At 46.3% G+C, this 25,083-nt stretch overlaps 1 protein-coding gene across 7 annotated transcripts in view; it reads right to left on the bottom strand.

Moving 5' to 3' along the window:
• PRR5 (proline rich 5) overlaps positions 1-24,527 on the bottom strand; it is a 61,514-nt gene extending 36,987 nt beyond the window's left edge. Inside the window, exons 1-3 of one of the 7 annotated variants that reach the window (XM_074540165.1) lie at positions 24,140-24,285; positions 23,692-23,774; positions 6,387-6,525 (exon numbers count right to left, since the gene is read on the bottom strand). The gene's annotated coding sequence lies outside the window, so the exon portion shown is untranslated. Of the gene's footprint in view, positions 1-6,386; positions 6,526-9,434; positions 9,455-23,691; positions 23,775-24,139 lie in introns of those variants that run through there. The other 6 variants (XM_074540164.1, XM_074540167.1, XM_074540166.1 and 3 more) reach the window with 6 other exon arrangements.
• Between the last annotated feature and the right edge of the window lie 556 nt (positions 24,528-25,083).

Here is a 25,083-nt window from a genome sequence, read left to right as displayed (position 1 = left end):
GTGTCCAAATAACAAGACAACACTTACAATACGGGAAAACTCAATTTCTCACAGAGAGATCTGCCCCATGTGCATCATATACTGACATGTTTTAGTAAAAAACAATTCCTCTCACTATTCAATTGAGGTCAGATAAGATTATTTCATATAAATATTTACTTCCAAAATTTGAATTTGGTGTTAGCTCCATGGGGACCAACTGCAGAACGACTTAGAGAAATAAATATATTTTTACCTTGCGCCAGTTTTAGCCATAGTTGTTTTATCCTGCTGCTTGAATTAGCACTGTATTAATTGCCCTTCCCACACCAAAATTCCCAAGTATACAAACCAGCATCACAGTGGATGGCATGTAACATTTCACACATCTAACCTATGGACAAAGACATTACTATCCCCAGTCTCTGCCAGATGTTTAAATCCTTCAAACAAACAACAATCTATTGTGTATATGGCAGCAAGAGGAAAACAAACATATATATATATATATATATAGATATATATATATATATATATATATATATAGTAAGGGATGAGATGCCTTGTACAGCATACAAGTGAGGGAGCAAACACACCTCCAGCAGAACACTGCTTTATCCAAACAGGACGCAGGGTACTCCATTTCTGTGGACAATATGGCTGGGGAGAGCAACAGAACACAACTCAGCCTAAGCTTCTGCTAAGGGCTCAGATAAAATGTTTGTTTGCCCTGTTAAGTGAAACAACGAGTTAGATAAACAAGGGGCAATTTAATTCCCTCTAATTTCATTTTCCACCTAGCTCAGGAGCTTTTCTGCTTGTCACTTGCTGTGAATTTGATAGGTTTTGCAAAATGTTATTATACTGGACTAGATCCTTGGACTTTTTAACTCTTTGATTCCATCTGTATGGTGAAATACTACACCTGCAGAAGTCATTCTATTTATATGCCACCCCATCAACTGCAGTAACCAGTACTAGACTCAGAGTCAACACATGCACCAAAACCACAGGCGAGCCAGCATCTCAATCTCCTGAAACATTTTTAACAGGGGACAGGCTTTCTCTACACTCCTTTCTCTCTTTTATGATTACACCTCACCAAATGATAAAATAAATAATTCTCAGCAGGGGCTACCTCCACCGCTAACTGCAGGGTAATACTTCATACTTAAACTATGCTGCGAGTCCACTGACATGCCTGACTTCATGTCAGTCATTAACTTGACCTGAGCAGCTCTTGGGTACGAATGGCGAAGATCAAATCTGCACTTCAGCACTACAAGTGAAGAGAGAGGTGGGGTGATGTGCCCAGGCCACCCCATGAGCAGGTGGCAGGGACACCAGGAGATCCTGGGCCCCTGCTTCCCGTCCCAGCAGAGGAACGAGTGGATCCTGCAGGGCACAGGTAGCTGGGGATTTCTGGGGTCAGAGGGCAGTGCAGGAGAGAGCAGCACTCCTGGAAGGGCTTGCGCTGAGCTGCGCCTCTGCAGCCCTGAGGCAGAGCTCTCCATGCACAGCTCTCCATCCCTGCAGCCCTGGGGCAGAGCTCTCCATGCACAGCTCTCCATCCCTGCAGCCCTGGGGCAGAGCTCTCCATGCACAGCTCTCCATCCCTGCAGCCCTGGGGCAGAGCTCTCCATGCACAGCTCTCCATCCCTGCAGCCCTGGGGCAGAGCTCTCCATCCCTGCAGCCCTGGGGCAGAGCTCTCCATGCACAGCTCTCCATCCCTGCAGCCCGGGGGCAGAGCTCTCCATGCACAGCTCTCCATCCCTGCAGCCCTGGGGCAGAGCTCTCCATGCACAGCTCTCCATCCCTGCAGCCCTGGGGCAGAGCTCTCCATGCAGAGCTCTCCATCCATGCAGCCCTGGGGCAGAGCTCTCCATGCAGAGCTGCTTCCAGAGCAGTTCCACAGCACAGACTGCTCGCCACTGGCCATGGAGAGGGATGAGAGCCCTGCTGGACTTCCTGGGAGGGAGGGGAGATCTCCCAAAGGCTCAGTAAGGAGCACTACAAGCTTCTTAAACACCACAGCTGTACTCAGCACAATCCCAGAGCTGAGGCTGTGAAGCACTGGCGGGTTAACTCATTCCAACCCAGCATGCTGTAGTACTAACATCACTGCTTAGCTCACACAAAAGCTGCAGCTCAAAGGTTAAGTAGTTTAGCACACAGCTACCTCAGTGAGGAAGGCACTGCCAGCCCGAGCTCCTTCTCTTCCCTCCAACATTTCTGCTGTAAAACCAGGCCAGTCTCCACTAGACACAATTCTCTGATCTGTGGGGCCCACGTCCTGCGAGTGACTGCACAGCAAGTCCCAGAGCCACAGGGGAATTTCTGCTCACCTGCACTCACTTCCATCTCAAGGCCTGAGACAATATATTGGTAGGTACATACCTGGAAGTTGAAGAGGATTTATGCTTTCACTAGAAAGCCATGTTAACATACACATCCAGGACCTTGTATTAGACACTGCTTTTAAAATCACAAGGGTTACTCCACAGTTCCCTCCTGATATGTCATTTATGTCTGCAATATTCCTACTGGGACCTATGCTTTAAAGACTGTATTGCTGTGCCTGGAAAACATCAGAAAAAAAATCTGGGCAGTCCTAGCGTACATTTGATTTCAAAAGAATGAGATTTGCTGAAAAAAAATAAAGGAAAAAGAAAGAACCATACATTTTATCTACTAATGTTAATTTTTACAGTTTAATTGTACTGTCTACTTTTGATCGTGAGGAGAGGGAAAAAGAAGCAAAAAGTGATGTTCACAATGGGAAGCATTAAGAAATTCCCACTATATGAAATCCCTAATAAAGCTGTGACTGCTGTGGGTCAGCATGCTTTAGACCACACCACTCTGCTGCTGCAATGACAGATGAGCACTGCAGTGGGATCAGCACCGGGGGAAGATACAAACAGTAACAGAGTGCCGTCTCAGCTTTATCCACCCTTCAGAGCTCTGCCATGAAACAAAACAGCTCAATAAATACAAATTTTAATTGGAAAAGAAAAAAGCAGCCCACTACTTCCCTTCATCTCTCTTTTGGAGAAGAGAGCAGAACTTCCCATAGTGCTGTTGAGTGGTGTGCACTTTGCAGAATAGTAAAGTGTCTCTGTGGCAGAAAGGAGTTAAAAATCTCCCTAGAGAAATGCATTTCAGTTTTCATGAACTGCACCACAAAGCTCAGGGCATGCCTTGACACATGCCAGAGCTCAGGAATTAGCCTGACAGCAGCACAGCCCTGTTAAAGGCACAGCACAGCCTGCCACACCCGCAGACAAGGGATGAGGCAGAAAGGAAGGAGGTGCAGTCACCAGGAAAAAATAAAAACAGCCAGGAGGAAATGAAGTTGTAAACCTTATGACTCATCAATTCTTTTGCTACAGTATCTAAATAAAGTTCCTTTATCATCAGAAAACAGAGAATGAAGAAAGCAAAGAAAGCATGAAACCAAACAGGGTCTATTTCCACCCTTCCTCTTCCATCCCACCGACTCTCTGCACCCTCTGGAGATAAAGGCCTTCCTAAGGATGCCTTTTGCTTATTGAGGCTGGTCCTAGGACACATTTGGTTTTACTAATCCTTTATCTTATTTTTGCCCTCACCACAGCCAAGTACTGATTTGTACGAGAGGACTTGGCCTTACTGGGAAATCTTCCCAACCTCTGGAACACCTCCTGTACCTCTGCATCCTGAGACCAACAATGCCTGCATGGCCTCAGCTGCCTCCCTTTGCACTCAGACCCCAGTGCCCAGCACAATCTAACACCGGCTGTGAACTGAGCAACACCTGCTGAAAACACCCATCAAACCCCACCCCCTCTGTCACCAGTTCAGGCTTTACAGAGCACAGCAACACAAGCGGTTCTTGAAATACAGAAGACAGCTAAATCTGCCTTGTCTTGTTCTTCAGGATAAAGGCACCAGGAGAGAATTAGGACAGGAATAGGCCTTTTCTACCCCCATGCAAAATATCAAGCTTTCATGATAAATCAATTCTCCTGGCTTGTAGAACAGCTCCTAGTTATCTCTGTAGAGGTTCTGGGCATTAAAGACAGTGCAGTGGTCCCAAAAATGCGGTGGTTCTGCTGGAGGAGTGAGGACCAATGCTCTGGATTACACACCTGTGGCATGACCACCTTCCACTCACGTGCCCCAGGAAAGGAGATGGATGGGGTCCTGAGTGCCAAATGTACCTGTTCCAGGAATTCCTGCTGCCCACGCAGTGAACTGACAACCCATTAGCCCAGTAACCAGGGTACACTCCAACACAAGCTCACAGCTTTGCACTTCAACGGGAGTAAAATCTTACATTTTGATTTAGAAAGCGAGGTCTCAAGAGTTCTGGTCAGTAAGTAAATCAAACATTTAAAATACTTTGTGCTCTTATTACAGGATCACGAGACAGTGGAAAATTAATCTTACAAAGTAATTGAGCTTATAATACACCTGATTTTTTGCCCTCCTGATCTGTGTCAATTCTTTCCTAAACTGCCATCTTGCATAATTTCAGTTGGCTCCCAGAACACCATGACCTCAATGCAGCAGCCACAGTATCTCAGTGCTGTCCTCTACAGTTATACATGGTACCCTGCCTTCCAAATGTGTGAGCCCTGAGAGATCAGAAGCACGTGCCGCACAGTACTATTTTTCTTACATATAAACATTTCTGATTCAAGGTCTCCCAAGAAGGCTCTGACTGCCTTGGAAGGTCACCAAGACAGAGCCCACTGCAGCAACTCACTGGGTTTCTGATGAGCTGCACTGGTGGGCAGCTGTTGGTCACAAGGGATATCCTGCCTTTCTCTCAAAGCCATGACATTCTTGTGCAGTGCTCTCTCTGAGCATGGCTAGAACATGAACATGACAGACTCCAGTCCCCTCCTGCGCCCACGGCAGGGAGGGAGCAGGGCAGGAGCCAGCTCTGTGAACCTGGGCAATCTCTGACTCTGCTGTGATTTGCATGGTGCTACACAGCTCTGTGGAACAAATCCTGCAGCCCTGCAAGAATCAACAAAAGCCTAGTGCTCAACACAAATGGATTCTTTCAGAAAATTCATCATTCTCCCTCTGCCCCCCAAGGATATCTTTCTGAATAGAACAGTTACCAGAGAGATTTAAAACACAATCCCAAATTGCAACATCTACCTGTGCACTTGGACCCTGCAGCACTCGGTGTGATGGAACTTCCACAGGAACTTAAAAATGGGGACCCAGTAGGAAAGGGCAGCTACCACTGCAATAAAGTAGCACAGAACAGGAATTCCCACCATTCCCACCCCACACACATTGGGAACAAGGCATGCATTACTACCAAGGAAATAAAAAATTTTCAAGAGCCAACCCTTTAGAAAAGACTCCATTCCTTAAAAAACAAAGGAAAAAAGCCGAAGCCATGGCAAAGGTTACATTCTGCAGTTTAGTGAAGTAAATAAATTGCTATACATTCAGAAAGAAAATCCTTTTGCAGGACAAAACTGACAACTATTTTCTGGGAAAATTTCTAAGTTGTTTACAAAAAAACAAGATTTCCTACATGTGATGATAACGTTAAAAGGAAAACAGAACAACATCAAAGACAGAGTAAGCACATTTACTTTCTTTTCACATAAATGCACTTGCACACCCCCATACACACTCTCCTTTGACAACCAGCATTTAACAAAAGAGATTCCAAGAAATCATTAAAAATCTATTTCTTCCTTAAAACCTTGAATCTCAAACACAAATCCAATTCTGACAATGAATATTGAGGGTCTGGCCAGGCCCCCCCGCAGGAAAGCTGCAGCTGTGTAAGACATTCCTACAGCTCAGCTGTTCCGTGTCCCTTCTTGCAACACCCATATATATATGTATATAAAATTATATATATAAATATAAAATTATATCTATGTCTATCTCACATATGGCCAGCCAGGGCAGCTAAATCTATTTGTGCAGCACTGCCTGATCCTGGTGAACAGCAGCTGAATGCTCCTCTCGTTCAGCTCCAGGGCACTGTGGGGGTGACACCCCAGCCCTGCCATCACCCACTCTGCCTCTCCTCTTTCCTTTTTCCCTCAAGGACACAAAGTTATTTAGAGGCTCCTCTCAGGCAGCAACAACTCAAGCAATTTTCTGTATTGCTTGCTCACAATCCTGATTCAGCTGTAAATAGATTCCCAGCTGAAAGTTCCTGCATAGCATTTTCTGAGTTGCATTAAAGCCGGATGGATGCAGGCTGACATGCACTGATGCTAAAGACTCCAAGGCACTGCACTATTATTCAGGTATTTTCCTGTGGCACAAATTTTGGAGGAGAGACGTTAACCCTACAGAGTCCAACAAAATGAACTCTCCAGGTGTCTGAACTGGGAAACATTTTCCAGCTGGAATAAGTCTTGCAGAAATATATGCTTACCTGCTAAAGGGAGAAGTAAACAGGACTGAATAGCAAACAGGGGAGACTCTGCAGCAGGTTTCCCAGAGTCAACATGGAAATTCTTGACAGGCAACACAAACTGGTTGAAAAGAGTCAGGCCCTTGCAAAAAAGTCACCTCTGCAAGAAAAGATCAACAAAAAATCAGTATTGTAAATATTGCTATTCTACAGTATGTTTCAGGAGTGCACTAATAAACCCATAATGACACACACACAAGTAAAATAAGCACAATAATCAGTGCTGTTCCACTTCATTGCTGACTCAAATATTTCTTCTTGCACTTTTCCCTTTTCTGTTTTATTTTCTTCATGGGGAGCAATTCATTGCCACCATCATTAAAAGCTTCCCTTACCTCTAAAGAAGACACAGAACAGTGCAAGCAGTTTTGTGTCCCAACATCAAGAAGGTGACAGAAGAGGGTTTGAAATATGCTGCAAGATCTACTGCGATCTGCTTTGGAGAGCAGCTGTCCTGGAAGGCCCAAGAAAGCCTTACATGAAAAATTTAGAAATACTGGGAATTCTTTCTTTAGGGCTTCAAATGATGGGTACAATATCCCCGCCTGCCCTGGGCTGGTCCTCAAGTGCCCCTCTGTGGTGACTATTAACACAACTAACAAACCCAGAGTGAGTAAACAGGACAGAATTAAGAATTATGTGACTTCTAACCCCAAAATAAACACCTTCATAACTAAAAGATTATTTTTTCAAATACCTGGCCAATAAATATAGAACACTATTAGGCAAGTAATATATGTGTGTGTGTATATACTCACACACACACATATATAGATATATATACACACATGCACATACCATACACACAGATACACAGTGGTATTCACATGCACCCACATTCTGAGTACAGTTCTTCATGCCTTGCACTTTGCAGTTTTTAGTACCAATTCTAACACCCTGCTAAATTTAACTAAAATACATATACGTCCCTTTTGGTTTAGTTCATCCTCGCTATAAATCACTCTGGGTTTTGTTTCGTAACATTTCACACTCACTTTGCAAGGATGTGACTGCACGCATTTAAAAATATGTATTTTAAAGTTAATGTTTGCTGCACTTCAGAGAACAAAACAATCCCCTTATATTCCGCCTTTGTCTGCTCCTTCACTCTGTTACCACTAATTTTAGGTGAACTTAGAGCACTGGGCAAAGTCAGTGCATTCTGCCTGCAATGCATTGAGGAGCACGAGCACAGCAGCTCACAGAGAGCTGCAGAGCCCTGCACTGCTGGTCTGAGCCCCTGGGCCAGGGTCGGGACAGCAACCAGGAGACAACACAGCAACAGAATGCATCAGGAGACAACACAGCAACAGAATGCATCAGGAGACAACACCGCAACAAAATGCATCAGCAGCACACAGGAGATAACACAGCAACCAAACCACACAGGGACGTGGTGCAAAACCCAAGGTACAAACATGGTCACCCAGAGAGATCCCACTGTGTGCTGAGGATGAGCAGCAGGCCTCGGCCAGAGCTGCCTCACACCAGGCACCCTGGGCAATGTGTGCCTGACACCACCAGTGTGACTGAGCTAAAAATCCATGGCTGACATGCTGGGGCTCTCTGTTTAACACCAAACCCACTGCTTTAGAGCCTTTCACATCACCTGTGCAGTTACCTGCAAGAAACGCAGCATTTCAAGAACCTTTCCCAGCTGACATGAGCAGAGACTTGGCTGTGGGGTATTTTATGGGGTATTTTACGGGAAACTCTCCCAGCCACGCCCTGGTCCCTGTGTTGGCATGTGGGCTATCAGATCCACGAGTTTCTGTGGTAAAATGCAACCCAGCCACTTGGACTTGCTGGTTTGTGCCCATAAACGCTGGGCCCATTTTGGGGTGAGTTCAGAGACCCCTCCTGTGGGTGGAAGCACTGGGTAGCATTTCCCCAGTTGCCAGGAAGGGCTCCCCAGGGACTGTGGGCTCCGCATGGTGCTGGAGTATTGAGGCATTTGGTGATGTTTCCATCTCTCTCAATCACTAATCTTTCTCTTGTACAGCACTGATTAGGTGCATTACCTTTCTGACTTCTGCTTGCTGCTAAAGCCAAGCATGCAGTTTTATCAGATGTATCACTTTACTTTTGTGCTGCCTTAAAACTCACAATAAAATGAGACCATTCTTTCCACTGGTGTCTGCGCCCTTTAAATCACCCTTATCAATAGCAGAACACCTCCTGACTTCAGAGAGATATTATCAACAGAGAGCACAATAATAGCTGATTTGTTCACAAAAAATGAAGTGCTTATGGGTATGAAAACCCATAAGCACTTGGTGCCATGATCTAGTTGAGGCGTTAGAACATGGGTTGGACTTGATGATCTTAAAGGTCTCTTCCAACCTAGAATTTCTGTGATTCTGTGATTCTGTGAAAACAGTGTTTTGCTTGGAGAACCTGCTTTGACATTTTTATGCTAGCAGACTAAAAAATAAATCCTCCATTTTGCCTATAATCAGTGATAATTTGATAAGCCAGGATAATAAACCTACATTATAGTGCTACTCTTTAGGATTTAAGGGGGTCATTTCAGAATAAAATTGCACTGCCTTTTTTACTTAAACTGACACTTAACTTTGATGATTAAAGCCCAGCTATTCCATCAATGCAAGCGTGAAGTATAATTTTTTTTTTAAACTTATTGAAATACGTTTATCTTGCCTTTATTGAACATTCAGTATACCTAAAATACTTATAGGTTCAGGAGAAAAAGAGAATGCCTAGAAAAACCCAACTCATGATGTTGCTGTACAGAAGTTCTGGGAGACTGTAATGAAATATTCCTTTCTCCAGCTGAGCAGTTGGTGCATTCTTTGGCAGATAAAGCAATGAAGATTTCACTTGTCATCAAGTATTGATGCCTTTCCTTAAGCCAAGCATTTCCCAGCAGCAGGATTTCAGAATTGCATGGCAGTGTTCTCAGGCACACACTGCTGGCCTACACTTGGCTCCAGGGACAGCAGACACGTGAGGCTCTCAGAAGAATCCCTGTTCATGACCCAAAATTACCTTCAGGAATTCTGTAGCTTTAGAGACCTCCTGACCAGCACGGACACAAACAGGACTAACAGAGGCTTTTGGACCCTGAAGCTGCCACAAAATCCAAGCTCATCCCCAACTGCTCTGAGCCACAGGCAGTACAATTTCCAGGTAAATTCTACATGTGAAGCAGAGGAGCAAAAGGTGCAGTGTGGTTAGTGATGCTGTTTGTGAATTTGTTCAAAACCAAAATGTTACTCCTGGCAGCCTGTTTCTGTTGCATACATTCTGAGTTTCTTTTCCTTTGCATTAGTTACACTGAGACTGCTTTTATATCTCTGAGGACATAAACTAATGAAGATTAAAACCTAAAGGAAGTAATTCTCCTGAAAATCCTTTGTGCTACTCTTAAAAGAAGCCAGATGAAAAAGTTACAGAAAGCTCTGGATTAGAAAGTGTCAAATTTAACTCTGGAGACAAAGAGAAAGCTAGAATGTACTACAAACAAAATTGTAAATTTAAGGGACTAATTACAGGATTGACACGGTCTAAAAGCATCAATATATCCCCCATTTTATCTCAGATTATGACTTTTTCAATACTCAAGGCTCCTGCTTAAAAGCTCTCGTCACACTCCCAGCTCCAGGAATTCATATTTAGAATCTCTCATTCGGCACTGTCTTAGCTCTGTCTCCATGAAAATCATAGAAAAATACTGAACAATTTCAGCAGGAAAAGGGCCAGAAAATCCTATTCCTAGTGTGCATAATTTGAAGTTAAATTCACCTTTGATGTATCAGTGCCTTGGTTTACAGGCTGCCCATTTATAGGTCTCACATTAAAGTCAACGCCCCAGAGTGATTTCAATAAAACATTAAAGCTCCAGGTTAACTCAAGGAGATGAGCTCTTGGACGGGTGGGCACGGCAAAACCAGGCACTAAAAGTTCCCTCTGAACTCTCCATGAGCCCTTTCAGGACAAAACAGAAAAGTCTTTCCTTTGCTTCCATTAAAGCACTCATCAATTTTTGAAGTAGCATTTAAAGGGTTGTCATGCTAGAGGATGCAGTGAGTGTAAACGAGGTCATTCTGTAAGACTTTCAGCTGAGAACATGCTGGATCTCCTTTCCTGGCTCAGTCACTTCAGGGATCTCAGAGACAGAAACTGCCAAGTGTTCTCCCCCTGAATCTGAGAACTGAATAAATCCAGGCAGCAGCCTGCCATTACCTCTGCAGCAACACTTCTCTGCCCACCACAAAATAAAAGCATAAAAAGCATTCTACTTCATCTTTGCTTTTGACTGAAATGCCAAATGCCAACATCAACATTTCTTACTGGCTTCCTTCCTCACTCCCAGGAGCTGTGGGAGGTGGGAAAAGAAAACGGGAACATGTCAGTTTGTGCTCCTATTTACGAACAATTCCTGCAGGGTGGGGAGGCCCTGCTCAGAGCCATCCTCACCCTGAGCCCCATGCCCAGCCTGTCTGCTGAGGGGTCAGACCCCATGTGGGAAACACCTTCAGGAACAGCAGCTTCCTATCAGGAACAACAGCAACTCTCTGAGGAGACTGGGACAGTGATGGGCCCTGGGCAAGCCGGACCCACAGCCAGCTCAGAGAAACAGATCCCACCCTTCTCAGCCAAGGCACTGCTCCTTTGAAGGGGCATGAGGAGAGGGAGAGAGGCACCTGACAGCAGAGCAGAGCCAGGAGCGACCTCCAGTGCAGCAGGAATGCACAGTCTGCATGGCAAAACAGGAATTATTAAGTCACAACTCACAAACCCCCTCGACAATTTTATCTGTCCCTTCTCACACTTGTGTAGACTTGGCTGAACATGCTCCAAGGATCACCAGGGTTATCATGAACATCTCTACTCACACCACGAGGCTCCTGGCACACCACCTCTCAGGAATTCACCTCTCTCACGGCTCCATTTCCATGGTGGGGATCACAGATGATGCCAGCAATGGCACCAGGTACAGGCATGTGGAGAAATGCAGCCGAATTTTACAGGAGATGCTCACAAGGCCCCAGGGGCAAACAAAAACTCTGAATGGATGACAGGGATTGGGCAAAAGCAATGGCAAACATTTTAATTCTCAATTCCCATGGCCACTATGACTACAGGGAAACAAAAAAAAAAAAGGAAAAAATAAAGAGTTGAATCCTTATATGGACAGCACTCCACTGTCATGAATCCTGAAAACAGAAATAATTGTCACTTGCATTTAATAGTATGAGTGAAACAGGAAAAAAACTGACTAAGAATAGGAAGTAGGCAGTTCATCCTAAGCTCATTAGAGACTGCTTTCAAGTCTGCAAAGAGAAATTTAAGCAATGATGCCACTACTGTCCCTCCTGCCCCAAAAGCAAGGATGGTCACGGGGTTTTACTGCTCCTGTGTAAATCCAGTGGCATCAGCTCTGCTGCCCAGGAGGTGAAGCTTTGCTGAAGCTGCCAGATGCAATAGCAAGATAACTGCCTGCTCCAGCAGCCTTGCAGAGTTTGAAGAAAGGCAGCAAATAGCTGGGGGCAGCAACTTCTTATATTTCCTCTGACATTTCTACCACATTGTGAGACTCAGATTCTGACTCTGCATGAGATGGCAGCTGCTTAGTCAAAAGCTTCCCTGGGAAACCCAGAAATATGAGAGCACTGCCTGCATCTGCTGCCATTCTCAGAGCACACACTCCTGCCTGAAGCCCTTGAGAATAACAGGAGGATCTAAAAGAAGCCTGTGCCTGCTCTGAGTGAGGCTGACATGCCTGGACATCAGAGAAGAAGTTACTGTGGCAGCAGACGGAGCAGGTCTCTTATCTTTAGCTCAGAGTCTGGGGTGGGGTGAGTGCAGGCCCTGGACCTCTGCAGAGGGTGCCAAGTTCAGGCTCCACTGATTCTCCACAAGTGAAAGCAGCCAGAGGCTGGAGAAGCTGTGCACCACAGTCAGGACTTGCTGTGCTGCAGGCAGCATGGAGGGGATGGCTTTGTGGGAAACAGACTAACACAAAAAGAAGAGCTGAATAGAAGCAGCAGCAGTTACAGGGCTGTCACAAAAGCACGTGGATTCAACTCAGCTATCTTTTTGTGCTCCTGCTATCACTAATTTATAGTCCCACACAGCAAATATATGTGATGTAAAGACTGCCATCCCATCATGACCTCTCTCAACAGCCCTGAGAAACACCTTGAGCCCCTAAACCACATTCAGACTTTCCGTAATGACTCAGTTGCAGAGCTACTCTCAGGGCTTAACAGCTGCCTGAATGGTCCTTCAGGCTCAGCAAGGGGCACTTGCCAGTGACTCATCTCTGGAAAATCTTTATCATCATTAATAACTCCAGGAGAGGAGTATCCACAATTGTGTTGTGCTGGATTTTATTTTTTTAGGTTGGATACACAATGTATTCTTCTATGGATGTCACCAGCACTCATCAGGATGCAGGCTGTCATGAGACCCCTCAAAAAGCCTGTGGTCTGGGAGAGGAAAAGTAAACCCTGCATTCCCTGCCCCGGGTGAATCCCTCAGATACCCCTTGCGTGCCCACCTGATATTTCAACAAAGGCATTTACAGCCATTCACAAGAGCACACCCTACCTTTGGCATTTTTGTTTAGTTTTGTGTCTGTTACCTTGCAGTTTGTGCTTGCTTGTTTTCCACAGCACTTGATGCAAAGAGCATTTTCTTCACAATTAAAAGGAGAGCATCTTCCACAACTCCCTGGGACTGTGAGAAACTGCGCAGCCCTGGGGAGCAGACAGACCCTGAGCTAATGGAGCATTAAACACATCCTTAACTCATCTGAAGCACAGTAGTAGCACCACTCTAACTCCAGCTGGCCATTCCTCTTTGTTTCTAGATAACCTATCAACGTTCCAAAACTGACTGTGCTGCAAAGACACCGGATTTGATCCAGAAGAATCACGTGTGCTTTTTCTGTTTGGCTCCCAAACAGTACACTTCTGAAAAGAAGTGTGAATCGAGAGGGAGAGGATTCTGAAGGTTTTCAAGCAGCTGGAGGCTTCTCCTCAGGGTAGATTTTGTGACCTGGCTATTTAGTAGCATTAATCCTCAGCTGTCTTGTTCATGATACAAATTTGTCATTTGTCTGTGCGCACTGAGTGGAGAGACAGCAGCCTGTCAGTGGCAGAGCAGCTGCTCCACTCCCAGCACACAGATGGCCAGGATGCAGCTCAGTTCTTTCCTCTCTTTATTTCCCTCCTATCTTATCTTATTTTATGCAACCCCCTTCTCCTCCACGCAGTTCTTTCAGTGGGGGGAAGGAGATCCACTTGGACCTCAGTGTTCTGAAAGAGCAAATTATGTTTTTGATGCAATGGCTTCCTGGGTCTCTGCAGTGGCAATCTGTCCTCACCCAGACAGACAGACAGACAGCAGCTGCACAGCTGCTCTGGCACCAGCAGGCTGGCAGATCAATGGCAGGGCAGGCAGGTGCGGTGCTGGTTTGGCTCATGAGCTGCCAAGAAATCCAGGAGGAAATCCCTGCCTGCTGCAGAGGGCAGTGTGGTTTGGAAGCTGCTCCAGCACGGTGGCTGCTGGTTTAATCAGAGAAAAGCCTAATGGATGAGCCCACTGATTCCTGGACGGTGCCAGCTGGCACTGGGCCTTTGCTGGAGGACTGAGGGAGGCTCTCAGAGCCTCGGTGGCACCCAGCTGCCAGGGCGGTGGGCACACACAAACACAAATGCCTCAGGGGCAGCTTGGGGGCAAGACTGGTATTAGCATCAGTAAACATAAATAACCTTACCACAAAAGAAGGTAATAAAAGGAACCCCAACTCATCAGTCTAAAGAACAACCTAAGATTTCTTCCCCATTCTCCTTCACTTGATAAAGCAACAAGTTATCCTGGACCACCTAACAGGCTGCCAGCTTGGCTGAAGTTCTGTGCAGCTTCAAGCACTTCACAATAAAAACCTTTTCAGTGTGGATGGTGGTGTCTTTTGTTTCTCCATTTTCATTTGCCAGGTTGGCCACAGAGACTTTCACTGTCATGTTGTCACTCCTGCCAAAGTTTTCAAGAGCACTGAAACGTTCACACACAAATGGATGGATGAGTTTGTTTCCAGCAAAGGAGGAGTATGACCTCCTGATACCAATACAGCACTCTGTGAATTTGTGAGCCTGCACAAGGGCACGGGGATGAAAAACAGACTCAGCCTCAAGGACCAGCCTCTCACCAGGCACTACAGAGCAAAAAAAGCTGATATAAAAACAATACCATTTAAAACCTGGACAAAACTGCTTCTTCAACAAAAGATGGTAGAGGTGAAGAGCTTTCAAGTTACCATGAAAACAGAGGAAACACTAGAGATCCAATATGGCAAGTAACTGAAGAACAACACGATTTAGATTTTAGATCCAGTGGCACAACCCAACCAGAACATTTTGCTACACATGAAACCAAACTCTGGAGAATTACAATAGCAAAACTTAGGTGATAAGTGAAGGGGGGGAAATCTGCGTATCAAGGCATACTGGGGAGCTTGCTGAATCTGTGATGGTGGACAATACCAACCGATAAGGGCTCCAGCCTTCACAAAATCACTTCTGTTCAACTGGAGAGCACTGTTTCTCCACTCCCTCCCAGCAGGTCAGTGCTGGGAACCTGCCACGCGTCCAGGCAAAGCCAGCTAGGAGGGGAAACTCCCCAAAAACTAACCCCAAACCTGAAAGATGCTCAAAAGCCTGAACAAACCTAAGCACCATTTCTTAGATGTTTTATTCAGGAAAAACTTTCTCTAACTGTCAAGGGCAATCCCACCTTGAAGGTGTGATTACACTCAGTAAAAGTTAATTGCAAGTCAGGCAATTTCTTCCCCCAGGCCTTATTGAGCAGGCTCCTAAGCATTTTCCAAATAGCATAAAAGCAGTTGTATTGAAAGGTCTAGAATTCTTATTTGTTGGGGGCTTTTTTTCATTAATCTCAAACTTTGGAGCCTCAGTCACAGACTCACAGACCACAATTCGACAGAGGGAGCTGCTGGGAATGCAGCACAACTAAAGATAATTAAGCATTAGGCAAAAATAGAAGCATGTGTTCTCCCAGGATACACTCTAGGCACAATCATTTATGGGTAACTACAGAACAGTGACAGTGTTTCCACAAAATCTCCCACCAGGAAGCCAGATGACTCAAAAACAGACCTGGAAACTTGTATATCCTTTCATTTTCAAGCAACGAGGGAGAAAAAGCCAAGATGTCACAAAAGGCTGGTGGACTCCGCGTATGCCGTGCTGAGTCAGCATCTCACTGATTCCAAAGGCGCCGCTGAGATGAAGATCAGGCAGCAGCTCCCACGGGCAGATGGGCCAGATCCTTCTGCTGTGCTCTCCACACGGGGTCAATGCATCAACACTGAGATCTGTTTGCATCAGGGCTGGAGGCACCACTCCCACACATCTCCTGCCACTTCCCAAAACGTCACAATCCACTTCACTTCCTCACAGTAAGCCAAAACCATCATAAATTAACAACAAAAACTGAATATTGGTCGGAGCAGGATCTGCAGCCCTCACATCCTAGAGATTTCTGTTCCCACAGTAGGAAGATAAGGGCTTTGCTGTAGTCAGCAAAAGAAAGTGATTTTAAAGCATAATCAAAGCCAGTCTCTCTTAAACAGCTTCAAATATCCCCTATGACTTTGCAAATCCTGACCAAAGCACCATCTTGCAGCACTTCATTCCAGCACAGCATTTTGTGCTGCTCAGTGGCATGAACTGACCTTAAATTCCACTGAATCCACTGATTTTTCCTGTTCTTTATCAGCTGACTAACTCTGCTCCACTGCTGTCTCACTCATACAGGCAGGTGGGAGAATGTGCATCTCAGTGGATGCAGGAGGTTAAAAAACCCCACCAATAAGGGGGAGCCAAAGCAAAAGCTTTTCCTTGCTTCCATCTGGGATTCTGAATGCATGCACAGTGGTACAGCCAGCTCAGGCAGCAGCAATGACTGCCTAAGCTCCACCATGTCCCTCCAGGAGGTCTCCGATCCCCGGGGCCATCCCAAACCACATCCCACCCCCAGACTGTATCCCATGAGGAGCTGGGTCACTCCCACAGATCAGAGCACTGCCCCAGGTTATGTGGACATTGCCTGGCAGGGACAGGAAGTCATTCTGAGCTCCTCAAGGCTCCACCAGGCTTTGCAAAGCTCAGATGGACTGAGCAGGAATCCCAACAGCCGTGCAACGTTCTCCGCATTCCCCATAAGAGCACGGAGCAAGGAGCATCCAAGGGCATGTCCCAGAGTTTAGAGCTGCATCCAACCATCCAACCTTCCCAGCAGTGAGGGGATCCCCTCAGAGAGCCCAGCCAGGCTCTGCCTGGACATGCCACCTCCTGGCTGAAAACAATGGCAAACCTCATCTGCATTTTCCAGCAGCTGTGTCAGCAGAAGAAATGCATCATCTAGATCCATAAAGAAATACATCATCCAGATCCATAAAGAAATGCATCATCTAGATCCATAAAGAAATACCTCCATCTAGATCCATCTAGATCCACTGCACACCCAGCAGAGCAGGATGCTGGTTCAAGGCTCAGCTGTCATGCTCAGTCTGTTAACACTGTGTGTCTGCATGTTTACCCATGTACTTCTGTGTCCCTGCATGGAAAGCCAAAGGAAAAACAAGGAATGCTTAAGAAATGCTTAGGAAGGAGCCTGGCTCAGTTAGCTGCCCTAGCACCCACCAGCTCTGCCTCTGAACCCCTGCTGCCCACAAAACCCAGGCGCCAGTCTTGGCAGAGCTCAGAGCGCCCCACACAGGGGTCTGTGCTCAGCAATGCAATGATCTGCAATTTCAGGGTGCTTTTATCATGCTTCTTGCCATAACAGACTTTGGGACAAGAAATGACCTCTAGTTTGACCACCTGTGGGGGCAGCAGGACACCCTTCTTCACAGGATTACTTGATATTATTTTCATTTATAAAGTGTTTTTCTTCTCCTGCTGTTTAACACTGTGGATGAAGAAGCTGTTGAAGGAAGGCAAGCAAGCCAGGAGGCTGATGGGGATACACAACTTCCAACATTTATCAGCCCATTGGCTTGAGTGAGAGCAAAGGCAAGGCAGAGAGGAAGGAACATCACATTTCTGCCTATGCATGCACATGATATCTTCATAAACTTAAATTGTTGCATCTTCCAGCAAGCACAAGAATTTTTTTCAACAACAATGGTGCTCCATTTTAATTATTTTTTCCCCTAAGCTGGAGATTGACTCTCTGAATGTGGCTGAAGTGGCAACTGAGTGTCTGTAGAGGTCTGAGCACAAGGCAGTGAGCAATCTCCCTCACACAGCCATAAAATCAAAGTGGGAATGTGCAAGGCAGGGAATGCACTTTGCTTTGTGTTTACACTCTGCCTACCACAGGGTGGTCTCAGTGCCTCAGCCCAGGGCTTTAAAGGCAGAAAATAATCACCAATAAACAATAGATACTAAGGCAGATAAACGAGGAACTGAAGCTATTTGTTAAACAGGCATGACAAAGGCTAATAGAATTAGCATCTCTGGGACCTTCCTTATGCTACAAAATAATTGCAAAGGCCAGGATTAAAGTGTGAATGATCAAGAAACCTCCATGAGAATTCACTAAAGATCTCAATGTATTCAGAAGTAATAGCTCTGGAATTCAGTTACATCTCTCATTAGGCATTGTTAAAAACTCCATGAAAGGGAAATGAAGTTAATTGAATTTAAAACAGCTAATAAATATTCTTTTGCATAGTCTTTTCCCAGCAAAAAAATTAAAAGAGATGATACCAGAAGTGTATTACCAATGTTAAAACCAGCAAAAGAAAGCTTATTGTACTCACATACAGTAAATTCTAAGTGTAAACCTCGTATCTTATTCAGGGCTGGGATAATTCTTCAAATCAAATGTTCAGGTAAACTGAGAAATGGTGACTGAAACACAGTATACACAGGAAAAATTTACCTTTTACCCTGGATTAATATTTTCTGTCTGTGTAACTGCAGACAATTCTGGTAGTCACACAAGCACACGCTTATGCCTGAGTATCTCCAGGAAATAGCTTAATGATAAATGAACAGAAGTCATGGAGAAGACAACAGAAAATCAACTCACACTGGAATTATACATGACAGAATTACTTTGGCAAGCATGCTGTAATGCCAAATTTGATTCATGCAAGCAAATCTCACTAATTCGGGCCAACATCTGGCTTCTTATCTGAACTTTGCAAGCTGCTTCCTGGTTTCACAAAACTGGCTGGGATATTTTATAAGAACCAAGTCTTTCTCAAATTTTCCAATACTTTCTGTCATCAGGGATGCCAGAATTACCACAGGTAGGTATTTTTGCAGGCACTGTGAATTGGATTGATCCAGACTTCACTGCTAAGTGTTCTGGTCTGAAGGCCAGGTATCTGCCAAGGAAGGTGGGAACCTACCTTGGAATGGAAAATGTGACCCCCTTCCCCCAGATCACCAGATGAGGAACTTTTGTGACTCAAGTTACACTTCATTAAAAGAGGTTCATCCTTAAACCAGCATTGTAAATGCTTGTCCATGTATGACCTGCCTGCCCTTCAATAACCCATTCACACTGAAGACAGACAAACTGTCTCCAATTTTTAAAGTAGCCACTATGAATCAGAATAAATATACTCCTCCCAATCTAGCAACAATGCCATCTTGGAGCCCCTGTAACTGCACCAGTTCTGCAGGAAGAGCACGTGTAGTTTATAAAAACTCTTAGTTTATTGTGGGATAGCAGAAATCTAGTGCAGGAGAGACTGCCTGCTCCAACAAGGAGACACAGGTTATCACACACTGTACTTCTCAGGGGTCTGACCAGACTTTGCATGGACCCACCCAGCTGGGATCTGAGGAGAGAAACAGAACAGTGCAGTAACACAGCAGAACCCAGAGCTGCACGACCCTCTGAGATGGCTCTCCACATTTCACCAACAAGCTGTGCCTGTTACTGGGCTCAGCAAGGGAAGAGGCAGTTGCTGTCCCAGACTATCCATTGGGTTATCCATTACTGTCCCAGACTATCCGTTAGGTTTTCTTTGCCAGTTACGGCTGAAACTTGAAACAGGAAAACACCCCCGGCCTGTTACTTTCCAGCTTTTCTTTAAGAGGAGAATTCATCATGGCTCCAGGAACACAAATTAACAAAGTCAATGCAAACCCAGTAGTATTTCTGGCCCAGTCTGCTGTGCTCACCACTGGATCACCTTCCATCACTTGCCTCCCCTATATTCCCTCACCACATGATCAGAACAGAATTCAAGATGCTCCAGCATTTGTTATTTCACGGAATAACAGCAGCCAGGTGATGCTCATGTATTTCCTGCGTCAGAAGCTGAAGATGGAACGAGACCCACTAATTCATCCGTACAAACCCAAGGTACCAGGGCATGACTGCCCTTGCAGCAGACCACAGAGGGGGCGTAGCAGGCAGCTCCAACAGAGGAGCTGGCCTGGCAGACTGAGGAGCTTTGCTTCCAAACCTGCACCCCAATCCCCAGGCACAGCCCAGCCAGGGAAGATGGGACTCCAAATGACCAGCCCTGCAGAACATTTCCCCAGCTCTTTGTGTCACACCAAACAATGCTACCACCATTTTCCATGGAAGATTACTTAGCTTCATTGCAAGCAGCTTTTCCTCATGTTCAAGGTACCTTCTCTTTTGAAGCCCATCATGTCTAATCACACCCCCTTGCAAAGGCTGAGATTATGTTCCTTGGGTAATCACACCTGAAATCAATGGAGTCTTTGCTTCTCAGACTATCTATATTAAGTATTTTTAATCATTCCTCAGAAATCAGTCCCTTTCTGTTCCTGCAGAAACTTTCCAAGGGCAAGTAGCTTACAGTTATGGCAGGGAGCTAAATGTGCTTTACCCAAAGTGCAAATGAAGAGCTGTTATTCTCTATATAACTGGGATATCCTGGACCCCGTGCTGTCCGTACAGTGCTGCACTGAGCAGCCACAGCCAGGCACAGGCCCCTGATGTGCTCCAGCCCTGTGATTGCAGGTGCCCTTGCACACTGCATGCACACATTAACCCACCAGTCATTCTCTCCTCTTCCTTGGATTGTTCTGCATCGCTGGTGTGCCTGCACAGCCAGTGTATCGCCAGTAACTGCCGGCACACGAGTGGGACACGCGAAAAGGCAAAACTCACCCATCCCTTTGATGCCGTTCATGGTCCCTTGCACACTCCCTCCCCAGCTGCCATCATCCTGGCTTCTGCATCTCACCACTCCCGAGCAGAAACAGGCTTTACCCTTGCTCAGGAAACGCATCACCACGTTTCCTGACAGAGCTGCTGCTTTCTCTGCTCACACGAGCAACACGGAGGCAGCTCTGTGGGGGTACCAGCATCTTTGGGATCACAGCTGTGCCCCAAGCCACTCAGCAGCCTCCCAGGCAGATTGAATTTCAGCCTGAGCAGCACAAAGGAGGATATTGTGGCTATCTGAGGGGCACAAAGGGAGTTGCACTTTACAGCTTCTGGGAGTTTTCAAGCTGTTGCGGGATAATGTGACAGAAAGTAAACATCTTTCATGTAAAAATATCTAATAATAAAATTGACATCCTATTTGTTTTCAGGACAAGTCTTCATTTCAGATCCCTAGTCATTAAAAGAAACAATCTTCAACTCAATTGTGTGAGCAGAGGAATGCCCAGCACCACTGAGTGGCATTTTCAGTTAGCTGTCAGGTTCCATTTTAGCATTCTGCACTGCTCCTCTGGCTTGGTTCGCCTGGAAATTTTAAATGCAAATGCATTTCCAGGATGACTTGAGAGAACAATATCAGAATTTTACCTCACACGACAGCTCCTCGCTCAGTTCCATGCAACTCCCTTTTCCTCATTCCCATATACACAGATTTGCTGCTGCTAAAAACAAAAGGCTTAAACAAGAAAATCTTTATCTACTATTTTTTCCTGTTGAAAGACCTTCCCTCACTCTTCTGTTTAAAGAAACCTAAACCACAGCTTAAGTAATGCTTTAAAATTGCCTAGAGCTCCAACTTGAGACACAGAGCAGGCAAGGAATTTCTTTAACAGCAGCGAATAAAAGCACTTAATTTAAATCATCCCCATGCATTATTTTCCATCTTCCAAGGGCTAAATATGCACTGGCTAATCAATCACTCTTTTAGCGACACCTCAAACTCACCACTGTTACCCTGTGAAACTGAGGGAAAGCCAACACCTCCGAGAGGATGTGCTGCAGGACAAGCACTGGGATTTTGTCTCTTCTTTGTGCTCAGTGTCAGTGAGTCCCGGGCCACAGATGGAGGCAGATAATCACCAGCTCTCATAATTCAACAGTTTCTTGAGAGGCTGTGACAGGGCTACTGGAGAGGCAAATTTTCACTGACCTTTTTATGAAGGCATTTATTGAGCAGTGACATTGCACCACTTCAAACAGTGTTAAATGACCAGAACCATCCCTAGCAGTTCTCCCTGGCACAAGGATGTTGCTGAAATGATCAGAACCATCCCTAGCAGTTCTCCCTGGCACAAAGATTTTGTTCCCCACATGTGAGACCAGCCACTCATGTAAATGGAGGCACAGCCTCAGTGCAGCTCAGCAGTTTGTGCTGAGCCACATGGGATCAGAACACGTTCTAGAAATTACAGTGCCTTCATGCTGCAGCAAGACATGCTCCAGTTTGCACTGTAAAGAACAGCTTTGTGATTTGCATTTGTGATTTATTTTCAAACACACTCACAAAAGTGATACTTTAAAGGAAAATGAAGAAGTAGGCCACGTCAGCAAGCATGAATGATCTGAGCCTCCAGCTCTGGACCAGTCTATCTTGCTGCAGTTAATATCCATATTTAACTCTACAGTTGAAAGAGGAAATACTATTTTTAGCCATTACCTATTACTTTTGTTCAGAGATTAAGTGCCACATACTATTAGAGTATTTACAGAGCTGTTCATCAATCCCGACAGCTTCTACACTACAAAAAAAAATAATTAAAGTAATTTCACTGGCTTTATTATGGCTAGATTTTACAACTATAATTCTATCTACACAAATTCTATTTACACAAATTAAATGGAAGTGCCTCCAGAATGGAAGTGGTAGGACTTATGACTGCAACCCAAGGATCAGATTTTTTAAAGCGCTCAGGGTGTGATTTTCTTATGCACTGAAGGTAGAGAATTTGGCTTACAACAGACACATTTCCCTCACTGTCTCCCAAAGCACTCTGGATATAAAAGTCTGAATACTGAAAAGCAATACCTGAAAATCTAGCAATTAACTCTGGACCCTAAATACAAGCTAGAAGTATTCAAAATCTGGCTATGTCTTGGGCGATGAGTAAGTACCTCTGGAAATTTTTCTTATACTCTGTCTGCTCTGCAATGTCTTTTTTATGGAGTTCCACTGGGACTGTGTCTTAGTTCCATATTCCTTTCAGAGTTTTCCCCTAATCAGATCATTAATAAGTAACAGTGAGATGAAGCATGAAGTCACTCAATCAACGATGTATATTATGGACATGAAATCTCTTCATAACAAGTCGCTTATCGCTAGTCTACCACAGAGGAACTAGATTTATCCACTGCATTCACCTGACTCCCACAATGAAGTTTCAGCTCTGCTTTGGCTACGAGGGAAGTTTCAGACAAAGAACAGTTTTGCTAGGCAGCGTCACAGCTCTACATTCAACTACCTACAGGATGTCAAGTGGGTCCATTATTCTATAGCTGGCCTATACTGAAGTATTCCTTTAATTAAAGTTGTAAGAAAGCTGCCTAATCATCACCTAATAATTGTCTTTTCCTAAGAGCTAACAGGTGCAACAGAGAAGAAATGACAAGAATTTATTTTAAATGAAGCATCAAAATTTAGCTTTAGACCTATCTTCTATTATTCATCAACGTGCTAGTAAACACAAAACCTAATTGTTTCCTGCAATTTACCGTGACTTGCTTACAAGTATGCCAGCTGGAAACGACAAGCGTTAGGAAAGCTAAACAATTTCCTTTAACCTTTTTTAAAGGCTGTTCTCTCTTGTTGCTTCTGCAATATCAAAGCACAGGCATACATCCAGCTTAATGCATTCCTGAAGAACACGAAGACACCGGACCTTTACCAATGATCCCTTACGAGCTGCCAAAACTAACAACGACCGCGCACACACACACAGGCTGAAAGGGACAAGCCCATCTCCTGCATGAGCCATCGCAGGCTGTGCATTTCAGGGTGGAAACATGCAAAATCATTCTGCAAGAACATTTTACTCATGCATTCAGGTCTTACTCGCGTAAGTAAGGCTTACAGTAGTCAGAGCACAGGAATCACATTTACAGCCAAGTCCAGTTACCTGAGATGGCCATTACAGACTGGAAGAGAAGGAGAGCAGTGTAGGCACAAACGCTGAAGGCAGTAAAACCCGCGAGCCCGAGCTCCGTCCAGCATTCCCAGGCGGCTTCCCAAAGGCTGCCAGGGCTGCGTCTCACCCAGCGCAGCTCAGAGCCACGAACAAAGCCAGGAGCCCCCTCGCCCACGGCCGCCACCGAGAGCCCCGAGCCTCGGCCGCCGCCGGGCCCGGGGCTGCTCGGAGCCGCAGCCCCCGGCACCGCAGCCCGTGACCGCCCGGCGGGGGCCGGGCACAGACCCGCGGCCCTTGCGCGCAGCTCAGCGGGCGAGCCCCGGCCGGCCGGACCCGCACCACCCGCTTCCCCCGCAGCGCCCGGCCCGCACTCACCGCGCCCCTGAGGGCAGAGCAGGCGGCGAGGCCCGGCCCGGCCCGGCCCGGCCCGGCGGGTCGGGGGCGCTGAGTGGCCGCGACCCCTCACGGAGCTCCGCCCGGGCAGCGCACGGCGCACAATGCGCGGCCGCGGAGCCACGCCGGCGGGGCGGGCACGGGCGGGCCGGGGGCGGAACCCGGCTGCGAACCAGCGCCCAGAACCGCTGGAGCCGCCCGAGCCCAGCCCGGCCCGCCGGGGGCACCCCGGGGCGCGCCCTCAGGCCGGGCCGGCACCGCTGCCCTTGCCGTGCGGCCCCGGCGTGTCCTGCGGAACCGGCCCGGCCACGGGCCCCTCCCCGGCCCCAGCCACAGCGGAACAAGGGATAGCGACCGGGCAGACACACGGACACAAGAAACGTGCAGGTGTAGGCAGCAGCGCATTCACGCGTGCCAAGGAGAAATGATGCTGCTCCAGGTGCTCCGGTGCTGGAGGAGCTGGGAGGCCACTAGCAAGCATCACACCCTTCTCCATGGGCACACAGAGCCGGCATGCAGCGGTCCCGGCGAGGGCTGTGCTAGGGCTGGCCGGAGCGTGCTCCAGTTCCCCTGGATCATCCCTAACTGCTGCTCTGGCCGCGGCTGGGAGGGGTAGCTTGGATCTGAGCTATGCAATTTTAAGTACACCTTGCAAGGGTTTAAACCAAAGGAAGTTTTATAAAATCAGTTCCACCTTGACTTTCAGCCACATCGAATCGTAGCTTAGTTGGGCTATTTGGCAGGCACTGCTCTCATACCTGCTTCAGCTGTCCTGCTTGAGGGAATGACAGTGCCAATAAGCGAGTTCAAATGCCAGCTGTGTTTGCGTGTTACTGCCACTATATCTGTCACAGTACCATGGGTTTCAACCCACACAGTCTCAGGGACTGCTCATGCTTCATGTCTCTTCAGTCTCCCAGTGCCAG

This window comes from Zonotrichia albicollis, chromosome 4, assembly GCF_047830755.1.
Source record: "Zonotrichia albicollis isolate bZonAlb1 chromosome 4, bZonAlb1.hap1, whole genome shotgun sequence".
NCBI lineage: Eukaryota > Metazoa > Chordata > Aves > Passeriformes > Passerellidae > Zonotrichia > Zonotrichia albicollis.
This window is presented reverse-complemented; position numbering and strand designations above follow the sequence as displayed.